Raw genomic sequence first — 14212 nt, 5'->3', positions numbered from 1 at the left:
TCTAACTGCATCCACCTGCCACGATTGACGCCCCCCAAATAAACACATAGCAAAGAGAATGTGATATGTGTGTATGTATATATGTATATATAATGGATATATATATATATATATATATATATATATATATATATAATGGATATCCATCCATTCTCGCTAAGTTTGTTTTCCTGGCACTACTCGGGGATAAAACTTGGGCGTCTGTGCGCCTTGACCGACCGACTCCCCTCACCTCCTGGAGCCCCCTGCCCAGAGCTCCTCCACACACCTGGATGACTGCGACACTCACCGGTGAGCGCGGGACCCTGCCGCTGTCTCCAGTCCCAGCTCCCGCACGAACACAATGGGATGGGACCTCTGCCCGCCCCCGCCCCCCCGGGGCGGGTGGATGCCAGGAACCAGGATTCCACCCCAACTGTGGCAGGGAGCCTGGCTCGGATCGGAGCGCATCCACGCGAAACCCCAGACAAAGGCTGCCCTGAGGTCTTGCGCGGGGCGCGCGCCCTCCGTGGGTAACCGGGCGCTGGCGTCTCTGAGCCCGCACGCGGAGTTGGTGAGCCCGGGGAAGCGCCCGTCGCCAGCGATCCCGCGCTCTCCGAGGGGTGCGGCTGGACCACTACTCACAAGATGCTCGCGCGCAAACCCCGCGCGCCGCGCCGCCGGGGATCCGCCGCACGCCACGAGCGCAGGGCGGGCGCAGGGGGGGCTCCGATTCAGAAAAGTACCCGAGGCAGCCCGCTCCTTACCCCGGCCAGCCCCGCCGCGGAGAGTTGCTCCTAACACCCGCCCAGAACCTCAGCCCGGGGCCCGGAGCTCTCCTGAGCGCTACCCACCACCGCCCGGCCAAGGCACCGGCTTCCCTGCGCTGGTGCCGAGTCCTGCGCTCCAGACACCGGCCTCCCGGGGCAGGCGCGGGAGGCAGGCTGACTCCCCGAGCCAGGCTGACTGAATGAACCGTGGCGCTCACTCACTCACCCGGGGGCGGCGGAGGAGGGCGGCGCGGCGGCCGGTGTCCCGGGGAAGCCGCATCCTCGCCGCCTCCTTTGTCAGCAGCTGGCTGCGCGCTCCTCCCCAGCCCTCCGCAGCTCGCCGCGTGCTGCCCCCGGGCTCCGGCTCCGCTCCCCAGCCCTCTCCCCTCCGCTGCGCCCCCCTCCCTGGCTCTGCCACACACACCCACCTCTCCCGAGCCGGCACTCACTGGGCTCCCATGATGTCATCCGGTGGAAATCTGCCATGCTCAAAAACTGGAATAATCCAGCGCTCACGCGGGAACGCCGAGCGGGTGGAGGCGGCAGGCACCCCGGCTGGGCGAGTTCCCTCCCCCCTCCGTCCCCCCCCCCCCCAACACACCATCATCATCAGAGTCAGGGAACGGGACACAGGAGGGGTCTGGAGAAAGGTGTCACTTGGAGAGGGGAGATGGGAGTGGGCGAGGTGGGCTCCATGGAGGCTGGGCCTGGACCCAGAGCGCTCTGCTCTCCCAAGATCTAGACTGACCGCCAAGCCCAGGGTGAGGAGGAGAAAGTTTTTTGGCTTCCTATCTGGGAGATGATTACCAAGAATATAGCTGGAGCCTCTGGAAGTCCCAGTCCAGGCCATGGAGAAAGTACAGGATGTTTGGCCAGTGTCAGTCTCAGGGATGGGTTAAGAGAGGAAGAAAGGCTGGGGCGGTTCATGGATGGGACACTGGCAAACAAGGGGACCGTGGATGATCTGTACGACCCAAACACCAAAAAGAGGCGCTCGGAGGACAAAGCAACCAGCAGAAACTCACCCTTGGCCTGAGGAGTCATTTTCCTCTCCTCCCACCAAATACTACCAGCTGTCTCTCCTGTAGCTTCACCCTACGCCCGCTTGGCATCTTCCCCCAGGCCTGCCATCCGTCATGGTCAAAGTTTACTGAGAGAAATCGGTGGTAGGATAATATGTTGTGTTGTGCTGTTTGGGGTTAGTTGGTTTGTTCTGTCAGTAAAACAATTTGAATCATGACCTCATGCCTGCTAATCTTGCACCACTTCAGTCATGCCCCCAGCCTAGTTTTTTGCTAGTTATTTTGAAGATGAAGTCTCAGAGTTTTGAACCCTGGCTGACTTCAGACCTCAAATCCTCCATATCTCAGCCTCCTGACTAGCTATCATTACAAGGAACAGCCAGCCATGCGTGCTTGGCTAGCAATTCGGTACTGTATATAGTATCAATCGTTTTATCAGAAGAGTGGGAACCGACTCAATACTTTCAAAGATTCACCAGTATTAACACACATACACACAATCTGAGATCCCACCCTACATCACTTCTGAGCAGCTTTCATACCAAAAATTCCTGCTATTCACATGCCAGACCTCAAACTTTGCCACTTTAATCTGTCTGTGCCATGGATCCCCTTGATTTCTCCAGAATTCTCCAGATTTCTACTTAGCACCCTGAAAGAAACGAAAATTGCCCTGGACAGTACCGAAGGTCAGCGCTGACTCATAAGGCTTAACTGGAAACACCTAACTTCTGTCTGTAGACCCTGAGGCTGATTCACCACCATTAATTTGTAGAGATACAGACGTTAGCAATGGATTATATAACAAATTCGGATACCATTAGAAACTCCTTGTCATTTGTAACTTCAAAGAGGGCTCAACAATAATAACAAAAACAATGCCAACAACTTGAAAACTAGTCATTGTGTTAGATAGACTTGTTAATGTGCTAGAAAATTGAGATCCAGTAAGAATTTTCTCTGGGGGACAAAAGTGTCTACAGATGACAAAGAAAGAGCAGAAAGCATTTTTAAAATAAAATATTTTTTAAAGTTGTGATGCACATAGTTGGGAATATAGGAAATGTAAAAGTGTTAATATGTTATTTTCTAATTAAGGTATTCTTGACATTGTCAGCACATATAATGCTTTCATATGTACTATAAATGTGTACTTTAACTTCCTCCTCATTTCTTTCAATTAAGGTTTTAAAAAAAAATCTTAAAGGACAGCCACATACTAATTCTCCCAAAGTACAAAAGAATATACACACTGCACAAACTTCTAGGGATAAGATTATAAGTATCAAAATAATTATGATAATCAAAATAAAGTATCAAGTATTATAAGTATCAAAAATAACAGCAAATGGGAAATAGACTCGGTAGAAACTGTGACAAGCAGGAACTGGGAAGGTAACAATGGCAGTCTTTGAGATAAGAAAGTGATCCAATTGCTTGGAAAAAAAGTAATTAGAACTGCTAATGATGCTGTTCTAAGAATATCAGAAGGTCAAGTTGTAAACCTCCCTTCTAGATTGCTTCTTTGATGCTCCATCTATCTTCATTGCCTCTTTTTATCTGCTGTTCTTCAGCATTCTCTTGGCTAATGAACAAGCCTGGTACAAGAAGGTCACAGGTAGTTAGCAGATCAGGGGAGTTTAGTTCCTACAGTGATCAGAAAATACATTCTTCAGCATTTTTTAAAATCAATGTTCTTAAGGATTAAAGCAATCTCATATCTTTCACTTTAAGGAAAATGAAATGCATTTACATGCAATAGTTTATTTGTTCTGATAGAAAAGTCTTCAGCTTTGTGATTCTGGAATTATTTGAAAATTTAAAATACAGTCCAGTGGCTGTCACTGCAACCTTATAATCTTAGCAACGTGAACTTAGTACTTTTTGGGGGGCGGGGGTGGGGGGGGGTGGTTCTGGTCATCGGGCCTGAACTCTGGGCCTGGGCACTGTCCCTCAGCTCTTCAGCTCAAGGCTAGCGCTCTACCACTTGAGCCACAGCGCCACTTCGGCTTTTTTCTTTTTGCTTATGTGGTGCTGAGGAATTGAACTCAGGGCATCAGGCATGCAAGGCAAGCGCTCTACCACTGAGCCACCTTCCCAGCCCCAACTTAGTACTTCTTGACAAGAACTTCTCTGCCCATTGTGTTCACCTACCAAGAGCCAAAAGATTCCTGTATCCAATACATGTGTGTGTGTGTTTACTTCTTTGTGATTTGTAAGCCATGTTGTTTGAACACTTCAAGATATTTTTATTTCAATGGATGGTTATAAACAAAACAAAATAAAGCATTCAATTGTTGTCTTTAAAAATGTAAAGGTTTTCCAGGTGCCAGTGGCTCAGTCTTGTAATCCTAGCTACTCATAAGGCTGAAATCTGGGGATCATTGGTCAAAGCCAGCCCGGGCAGGAAAGTCTGTGAGACTCTTATCTCCATTAAACTATCAAAATATCTGAAAGTGGAGCTATGGCTCAAGTGGTAGAGTGCTATCCTTGAGCAAAGGAAGTTCAGAGAAAGCACCTAAGTCACTGAGTTCAGCCCCAGAACTGGCACCAAAAAAGTAAAGGTTTTATGATTCTAAGAAAAAACTAGATCACAAAAGATTTTATCTTACAACTTTAACTTATGTTCTAATCACATTTAAACAATGAATATATTAAACCTCAGAACTGAAGGTTGAGAGTGATATATTAATTCTGTCTCAATTACTAATACCATGATAACTGTTTTGGGATGATTCTCTTCAAAAAGCAACTGCCATTTGGGTAGGAAAAATATAAATATTGTACCATTTTCCTTTATGGATTCTACCAAACTTTATGCTCTGGTTTTGTTGAAATTAATAAGCTAATTTATAGCTAATATGTAAAACAAGTTTTCTTAGATATGAATTTGTCAACTGTTGATAAATAATAAATAAAAACAACTAATGTTTTATGTGTCAAACATTATGGCTGTTTAATTTTCAAATTGTGGACCTCTCTTGCAAGGAACAAATCAAAACCTAGAGGGGTTACAAAAATTATCTAGCCAACTAATAATTAGAAAGCAAATGTAAGATTTACTCTTTCTGAACACATATAGCCTAATCTGCAGCTTTTAGATAACTTTCCTTCAGGTGAGGTAGGTGATGTTCACTTTTCCAGCAATTCCAAAACTCATTTATTTTATTTCTACTAACCCTACTAATGATATACTTCTAAGGTTATTTATGAAAAAAAGTATCTTGGGGCTATTAAATGTATTTTACTATTTAATCTACTCTTAAACAGTTTCAGACAAAAAGCAAACATGGTGGCATTGTGCTTGGAAATATTACTTAAAATGAAATAAAAAGTAATCATATACCATTATTTAAATAAAAAGATTGCCTTAACAACTATCTTCTCTGTATAAAAGAGGTGGATCTGTGAAGGTAAACTACATCACTTATCTAAATGAAGGCTATCAGCCCTATTTTGAATATTAGCCAGGAAAATTGGTCATTTTATATAGAAAGGCCCCATATGGTTTTTTTGGATTTTTTTTTATTGTGAAAATACTGTACAGAGGGGTTACAACTATCATGGGCAAGGTAATGAGTATATTTCTTATCAAGCATTGTTGCCTCCTCCTTTGTTTCCCCTTACCATCGCTTCCCAAATCCCCTCACAGTCCCCCCTCCCCGGCCAAAGTTGTAAAGTTCATTTTTCAACATAAAGTCTTGTCCACCTGTATCCCTATTTAAGCAATTTGTTTTTTCCCTTCCACTCCCCAAATTATACCACCATCAAATACAGTGAAAAGAGGGGTTATACCATGGAGGAGGGACATACAAAGCAACAAAGAAATATCTTATCAATGTGTTAGAAACAATAGCAAGAAAGAAAAAACATTTGAGTCCTTATCTTGAGGTTCATTTTGCCTACATGGTTTTATCAGAGAAAATATGATAAAACATGAAATGTTCAGCCAATCTTCTTAAGTATATATATTTATCATAGAGTATTTCAAAATCTTTATCTTTTTAGAAATGTTATTAGTATACATAATTGACTGACACTTAACAACTCTGTTAACAAGGGTTATTGAATAGATTTACAGAAAGATTAAGAGGAACACATAGTACATGATCATTCTTTCAGTGTATGATGTTACCCTGTCTCTTATATTGCTTCTCATTTACCAATTAAACAATGTAAGCAAATGGTGGGAATCTTCATGCTTGCAAGATATGATCACAGATAACAACTTCTTTGGTGCATGTCTATGTTTAAAATACTAATGTTACTTTGACCTTGCTTTTGGAACATTCTTCAGTTATTAAATATTTTTAGTTATGGGTCAAAATCTATCTTTTGACTGTAAGCTAATTTTCCTGCTGCTTTGTCAGTATTTCCAATCATTGGGACTAATATGGCAGAGAAGTGGTCATTTGAGAATTTGTTTTTGTTTGAACAGTGAGGGAAGGAGAGAGGATGGTTCTCTTTTGAAACAGGCACATAACTTGTGGGAAGGAAAAAGAAACTCTATGTATAGCAAGAGCAAATTATAAAAGAATGTATTGAAACCATTTTTCCCTAAAATAAAACTAGTTGGAAAGTAAAATGTGGACTTATTTTAGCATGTGTCAGTCATGCGATCTTTGAGTTTTGATTTTCCTCACATGCTCACTGAATTTAGCTGTAAAAGAGGTATTGGTGATTTGTCTTCCATTTGTTTACCCAGAGTTTATGATCCTGTATGTTTCTTTTTTTTCTTTTCTTTCGTCAGTCATGGGGCTTGAACTCTGAGCCTGAACACTGTCCCTCAGCTCTTCAGCTCAAGGAGAGCACTTGAGCCACTGTGCCACAGCACCACTTCCGCTTTTCTGGTGGTTGACTGGAGATAAGAGTCTCATGGACTTTTCTGCCCGGGCTGGCTTTGGACCAAGATCCTCAGATCTCAGTCTCCTGATTAGCTAGGATTACAGGCATGAGCCACCAGCACCCAGCTTGATCCTGTATGTTTCTTTATATTACTTTGATTAGTCTGACTGGCCCATTCATAAGCATGGAATTAAGGATACCACAAAGTCAAATGCTCACAACAGGAGAATAATTTTCTGATTTTCTGATTGTGAGTCATATTTCAACAGATTTCCTTCCACAGCCATATTTTCTTAACTGTTCTGACAAAAAAAAGTATTTGCTGAGGAAAGTCCCTAATGGACATTCCTGTTTTTCCAAGAGAACTCTAACTCCTGAAACACACTGGAGTCATGTATGAAAATCTCAGCATGCTACAAGTCTCCTTCTGGACTTAATTCTCTTAATGGTATGATTTATGGCATAAGTAATTCATTTAATCTAGCCACTTTACATTTTTCACCTGGAAATAGAAGTTTACCCTATCTGCCTTCCCTGTATTTTATTTCAGAGGTATTTGTAAGTAAAGAAGATAAGGAAGAAAGGTGATATAAAATTCATAAACTAACAAATCAATAAAAAGAAGGCTCCTAAGCTAAATCCTGTTTTTTTGTTGTTTTTTGTTTATGTGGTGCTGAGGAATCGAACCCACAGCCTTATGCATGCAAGGCAAGTGCTCTACCACTGAGCCACCTTCCCAGCCCCCTAAGCTAAATCCTGTAAGTCATACTGGGAACCCAATTATGTGAGCAAATTATAGGGACCAGGACAAGCAAAAGGACAAGGAAAAGAAGACAGGAAAATGAAAGATCTATAAAGGACCTTCGCTATTCCTTGACACATAAAAGTGGAGTGGTTCAGAGAATGGCCCTCACAAACTTCCTCATGCAGATTTTGCTTGATACTGTGCCTAGGTCAACGAGTCCTAACTCCTGCAATAAATGAAATGCAAGTCAAAATAACACTAGAATTTCATCTCCAAGAATGGAATCCTCAAGAATATGGACAACAGCAAATGCTGGTGGGGATGTGGGCACTAAGGAACCCTGTTCCATTGTTGGTGGGAATGTAAACTACTATAACCACTATATCGGGCAGTTTGAACTACTCTCTGATCCAGAGATACCACTCATTGACATTTATACAAAAGAACACAAGTCAGGATACAGTAAAGACATTAAGATAGCAAAGACACTCACATAGCTCACTGACACAGTATTTACATAGCCAAGTTATGGAAACAGCCCAGATGCCCTACAGTAATGCACTCATCAAGATGTGATGTGATGTGCACTCACTTGTGTGTATGTATACATACAACTGAATGTTACTCATCTACGAGAAAGAAAATTATGATGTCATTTGCAGGGAAATGGAAAGACATGAAAGGATTATGTTAAGTGAAGTAAGTCAGACACAGAAAAAAGGTTCAGGTTTTCCCATATGTGAAAGTTAGATCTAAATTATGAATACATATGGAAAACATACACAGGATCATATACATAGATATACAAACATGTTGACGAGCGTGTACGGAGGACTGTGATGGCATAAGTCCTTCCAATAAGGAATGAGGCCTGAGTTAGCACCATGAAAACAAACACAGATAAACATCTGTAATGAAATTTCTGGTTAAACCAAGTGTGATAAAAACAAACTTAATATAAGGGCAGGTCATATTTGCTGCCAAATGAGGTTGTTTATAGTTTTTCAATGTTTAGATATTTCTGGTTCTTGTAATTATGGACAAATGGCTGTGAACAATAATAGTTCACATATTCAGAATTTACTATGTTTATGTACTTGTCTAAGCATTATGTGTATACAATACATATGTTATGTGCATGCTATTACATATGTATACATTATATACACATGTGTTGCGTATATATGCATATAAATTTACATATATAAATTTAAGCCTCATAATATGCTAAAAAATACTTATCCTCATTTTGGACAGAAACTTGATGCACAGAGAAGCTAAATAACTTGCTTCATTTAGTTTAGCAGTTAGATAAGAGTACTAAATACTAAAAATAATAAATTTTAAGTAAAATTAAGAACATAGACTTTTACATTAGTAAGAAATCAATTTCCATTCAAAACAGTGACAGAAATTACAAATAAAGTAGTACTATATTTTATTGAATAACATTTCTAAGTATGCCAGGTACCAGTGGCTCAGACCTATAATCTTAGCTTCTCAGGAAACTAAGGTCTGAGGATCACAGTTCAAAGCTAGCCCAAGCAGAAAAGTTCCCGTGAGACTCTTGTCTCCAATTAACCACTCAAAAAAAATCGGAAGTGGAGCTATGGCTCGAAGCAATAGAGTGCAAAGCCTTATGCAAAAAACAACTCAGCACTCAGGCCCTGAGTTCAAGTTCCATGATCAAAAGAAAAAAGAGAAGTTTCTAAGCATGAGAAACGTGACATATTATTGAATGTTTAATAAAACTGGAATAAATATAGTAAAGCAGTCAAAAATTCAGTGTATATCTATCCTGTGAAACCAAGAAAAGTGAGGGAAGGGATGAATTGGGAGGGATGGGTAAGAATGTTGAAAGGTACAAGATACATTGTATTTATAAACTGTTTTGTTACATGGCAACTTCTTTGTACAACTAAAGATAAGAAAGAAAAAAGTACTAAGACTAAAGCCAAGAAATGAATAGAGAAGACATAGAGAAATAACAAAAGTAAGGGAGCTTGCCCATGGCAAAAGAAGAAAATGTGAAAATAAAAGTTTAAAACTTCAGAGACAGGGAAAGGATAACAAGTTATCCAAGAAATGTAACCACTCCCTTACTTATGTAACTGTAACACCTCTGTACATCACCATGCCCTCTAACTTTTCTTCCCAGGCCCCTCTGTATATAGTTCGGGCTCTCCTGTCATGATTGGCTTACTTCATACATTTCCCATTCTGTAACATTTAAGGATGGAAACTACATAGCATTTTGTTTGTTTTCATTTTTGTTTAGTGTTTTTTTTAATGGATCCTGTCTCTACATTCTGATCCCTGGCAACTGGCTGAAGTTAATGATGTGCACTATCAGAGTTATTGCTACCAAAACTTAATAGGATGTTTGAGTACTATGTATAGAACAATTTCTTATAATTGTTAGTGCCTTCTAAAAGAATGACACCATTTTTATATTAACATGAAGCAATATCTCTTAGGAATTGTCATTGTAATATTTTCTAAAGTGCCCATGTTGTTTAACTCAGTTGTAACCAAGGATTTATATAGGGTGCCTTCAGACCATTTCAGTGTGGCAAAAATAAATGTTATTTTCTTGGTTTATTTAGTTTTTAATTAACTAATAATGATTAAGAAGCCTAAGTTCCCTTACTTTCATTGATTCAGTCACAAATGTATACAGATATTGCTTATGACTTTGTAACCAACATCATCTATTGTAAATCTGCTGCACAGTGCAAAACACTATTTGTCTAGATGTCCACATTTGTAACTCATGTTGTTTCTAATTTACTCAATATATAGCCAGTATTTGATAGGTGCAGATGGTAGGTGGAAGCAATTAAACCTCTGTATTTAAAAACAAAATCAACTCATTAGAATGATAATTAAATATGTAAATAATGTCCTCTGACCAAAGTATTTTGTGAATAAGAATAAGGTTTATCACAGGTAGGAACAAGAGAGAGCAATTGGTAGTGATGAATATAAGCAACGTATATTATATATATGAATAGAAATGTCATACTCAGTCCTGAGGTTAAGTTCAGTGGTGGTAGCTTGCTCAACATGCACAAGACACTAGGTTCAATCCCCAGTACCACAAGAAAAGAAAAAAAATAAAAATTCTGGCCTAGAAATGTCATACTGAAATCCATTATTTTGTATGGTTAATAAATGCTAATATAAAAGAAAAAAGAATGAGTTTTCAAAAACGCTAATCATAACCTAATTAATGTCATAAACAAATACAATAATTATAACTAATGTTTTTGAGGACTGTGAACTGCCAGACATTATTTTCAGTGCTTTATATGCATTAACCCTCTTAATCAAAAAACAACTTTGTGTAATAGGCATCATTACTATTTTCCTCAACTTGTTGATAAGAAAACTGAGGTGTAAAAAGAGAAACTACTTGGAAAGCTCATTCAATGACCAATGTCCCAAGTGGTACTTAGCACCAAACATTGTTGCCTCTCACCCTGCTTAATCATTATGGAAAATTGCCTTTATCAAGTTTAAAGCTGAATTAATTTCTATTGATGATCGTGCCTTTCACAAAATTCAGAATAAAGAAGTACTCTGGCTCTTATTCTTGCCTTTATTGAGTCCTGGGACTGATCTATTTCTATCATGATAAAAATACTGAATGAACCATCACAATCAATTTCTAATAGGGATTAAATTACCTCAATAATCTCTCTCTATGCTGTCATTATGAAGTAGCCTCTAAATGGAGTTTGAGTTCTCATGCAGAGGCTGTAGTTATTAAAAACACACAAGAACAAGTTTGGCCTAAATTTGAAATCTGTCTACACTGCTTTCTAGGTGTGTATTTCAATATCCTCACCTATAAAATGAGAGTAATGGAGTTGACTTTATGTGGGATGGGGTGATGATTGCATTACCTGATATAGATATGTGTGTGGTGTGTATGTGTGTGACTGTGTGTATGTGTGTGTGTGTGTGTGAAGCTTTTGCACAGCACCCAGCAAAACTAAATGCTACTTACTCATATTTTCTTACTACAAGATTATTTATTTATTTGTTGGCAAATGTTCATTAGAGACTTCAACATAGAGATTAAAAAACAATTCCAGTTTATAGATCAGTGCATACTGTCTTTTGTTAGCATGAGTTCTGTTTCATGATATTTGAAGTCCATGTAAGGCAGAAACATGGGCATTAGACTTAAGTTAACTACTGGTTTTGAATTTTCCAGGAGTCTATTAGAACTTATGGAAGTTGCTTGGATAAGCAGTATTCTTGTGGTCACATAATTGTTCAGCCATAAGAAGTGTTCTCTCTCTCTCTCTCTCTCTCTCTCTCTCTCTCTCTCTCTCTCTCTCTCTCTCTCTCTCTCTCTCTCTCTCTCTGTGTGTGTGTGTGTGTGTGTGTGTGTGTGTGTGTGTGTGTGTGTATTTTAAAGCACATGCACGCACATGTGCTTTAAACTTTACCCTCATACTTTGCATTTAGGTCCATAAACTGTGATTTCAGCACCAAGGACAGCATCTTGCACAGCCTGATTTGCTGGCAGAAAGCTACAGGATCTGTTATTTTTTTCAGAAATTTGAGCAAATACAAGGAGCTGTGTATAATTCCATTAATGTCTTGTACACACAGAAGTGCGTGTTATTCTATTCAAAAGAAGTCAAGATCATTACAGTGTCTAAGTATCAAACAAAGAAGAGAAATTACTACAATTTCAGCTACACTGTATTGTTTCCATCGGTACCCAAAGGAAGGCACAGCTATTTTCCTGTTTTCTAAATGCCTTAATTAATTTGCTTTGTTGCTCTGGAGTTTATAGTTTGTAAGCTGGCAGTATTAATCAAATAGATAAGTATTGTCAATTATGTTTATAGATTTTATTTAATAGCAATTTTGTAGTGCATGAAGTTTATTCTACAGGAGTTTTTTATTTTTTATTTTTGTTGGTTGTGAGGCTTGAACTTGGCACTATCCCTGAGTCTCATTGTGCTCAAGGAGAATGCTCTACCACTTGAGCCACAGCACCACTTCCAGTTTAAGAGTGGTTATTTAGAGACAAGAGTTTCACAGGGATTTTTCTGCCTGGGCTGGCTTCAAACCATGATCCTCAGATCTCAGCCTCCTGAGTAGCTGGGATTACAGGAGTGAACCACCAGCTCTGGACTTCTACAACATATTACAAGAATGTGTATGTGTTCTTGTTATTTCGGAGGTAATTCCATTCACAATATATCCTTTCTGTCTCAAAAATGTTTTAACTAGTGTTTTCAATATTTAACATAAAATTATGAATTCTGACAGTGCTTTTTACCAGTACCATACTTAAGATTTTTCTATTTTCTTGCATTTAGAAATAAGACAAATTACTTCCGAATTGGTCTTAGCAGTTGAATATTTCTCTCCAAGGTAAAGGCACTGAGTAAATTGCCATAACAGGCTTTCTTTGACAAAATTTCTATTTTTGTGCATGTTTTCCATTCTTAAAATGATAAGCCCTTTCAAGGGCCTTTTTGCTTTGCTTTGGCATTTGTATTCTGCAAAACTATTTTAACCTTACACATAGGTATTTTTAAAATTGTGCAATAGGTTTGCATCTTTCAGATTTGCTTTAAGGAATGCATTTTTAAGATATAGAGCTCCAAGAAAAATAATACAAGGAAGACAAAATACTGGAAAGGCTTGGTGGTGGAAAGAGGAGAGTAGGTGGTCCTTCTTGGAGGTGCACAAAGATGCTCCGCCACTTCAGGAAGCTCGAATCTTCTGAAGGACCATTATCACCTTGTACTTACTGGAACAAGGAAAACAGAATATTTCAAGTTTATAAAACTCTTTCCAAAGCCAACATTTCAGCTTCTCCAATGGCATACCGCCACCTAAAAGAAGTATAGACTTTTTTCAAATATGTATTCATTTTCTGAGTAGTGGGAACACTGTGTGCTTTGGCCAACCTCTCTCCATCCCCTTTAGAGCTCCAGCCTCTTGTCACCGTTCTTCTGCTTACCACTTCTAGGAGTTCCATTGTTTTAGATTCTACCCACTATTGAGAGAATTCATTTAGTGTAATCCTCCTGGTTCATCCATATTGTTACAAGTGACAGAGGCTTCCCTCACTTTGAAGGCTGAATCCTATGGTGTACATATACTATTTTTTCCTCTATCCATTCTTCCACTGATAGAAACTTAGGGTTGAAATCTATAACTTGACTATCATAAATAATGCTGTAGCAAATAAGAGGACAGACAGCCCACGTGCCTCTTCAGGATGCTGATTTCATATCTGTTGGCTATATGATCAGAAAAAAATGAATTTGCTCGCTTGAAGCACAATGAATAGCTATAGATATAGATATAGGTTGAAGGGCATATGCTACCTTGGCCTCATACTGTTATTCCCCTTATATCTTCACTGTTAGGAAGTGAATGGCTTTGCTCCCCCAAGCTGCGTCTGCCTTGCCACAGGCATCAAAACAATGGGAGCCATGACTGTGGACTGAAACCATTAGCTGAGAGAGAGAGAGAGAGAGAGAGAGAGAGAGAGAGAGAGAGAGAGAGAGAGAGAGAGAGAGAGAGAGAGAGAGAGAGAGAGAGAGAGAGAGAGAGAGAGAGAGAGAGAGAGAGAATGGAAGGAAGAAGGAAGAAAGGAAAAATCTACATTTTTGTCAGGTTTTTTGTCACAGCAACAAAACATCTACTAACCCAGATTATTTAGAGGAGCTCTTGTTTGTTTGGCTGTTTTATTTTGTTGCTGATGTTATTGTTTGCCACAGGGTCTCTATATAGAGTTCAGGCTAGTAATGAACTCATGACCCTCTTGCGTTGACCTCCTGAGTGTATGCACTTTACATCTGTCTATTTCC

The 14212-nt window shown here is 39.6% G+C and overlaps 1 protein-coding gene across 4 annotated transcripts in view; it reads right to left on the bottom strand.

Annotated features, from left to right (window-relative positions):
* The window catches only part of Marchf1 (membrane associated ring-CH-type finger 1), a 508963-nt gene extending 507770 nt beyond the window's left edge, over window positions 1–1193 (bottom strand). For 2 of the 4 annotated variants that reach the window (XM_070016533.1, XM_070016531.1), the window contains exon 1: window positions 976–1057. The gene's annotated coding sequence lies outside the window, so the exon portion shown is untranslated. Of the gene's footprint in view, window positions 1–746; window positions 761–975; window positions 1058–1177 lie in introns of those variants that run through there. The other 2 variants (XM_070016532.1, XM_070016535.1) reach the window with 2 other exon arrangements.
* Between the last annotated feature and the right edge of the window lie 13019 nt (window positions 1194–14212).

Source organism: Dipodomys merriami, unplaced genomic scaffold, assembly GCF_024711535.1.
Source record: "Dipodomys merriami isolate MVZ:Mamm:240054 unplaced genomic scaffold, mDipMer1.0.p SCAF_12, whole genome shotgun sequence".
Taxonomy (NCBI): domain Eukaryota; kingdom Metazoa; phylum Chordata; class Mammalia; order Rodentia; family Heteromyidae; genus Dipodomys; species Dipodomys merriami.
Note: the sequence above shows the minus strand (reverse complement) of the source record. Positions and strands in the feature narration are given on the sequence as shown.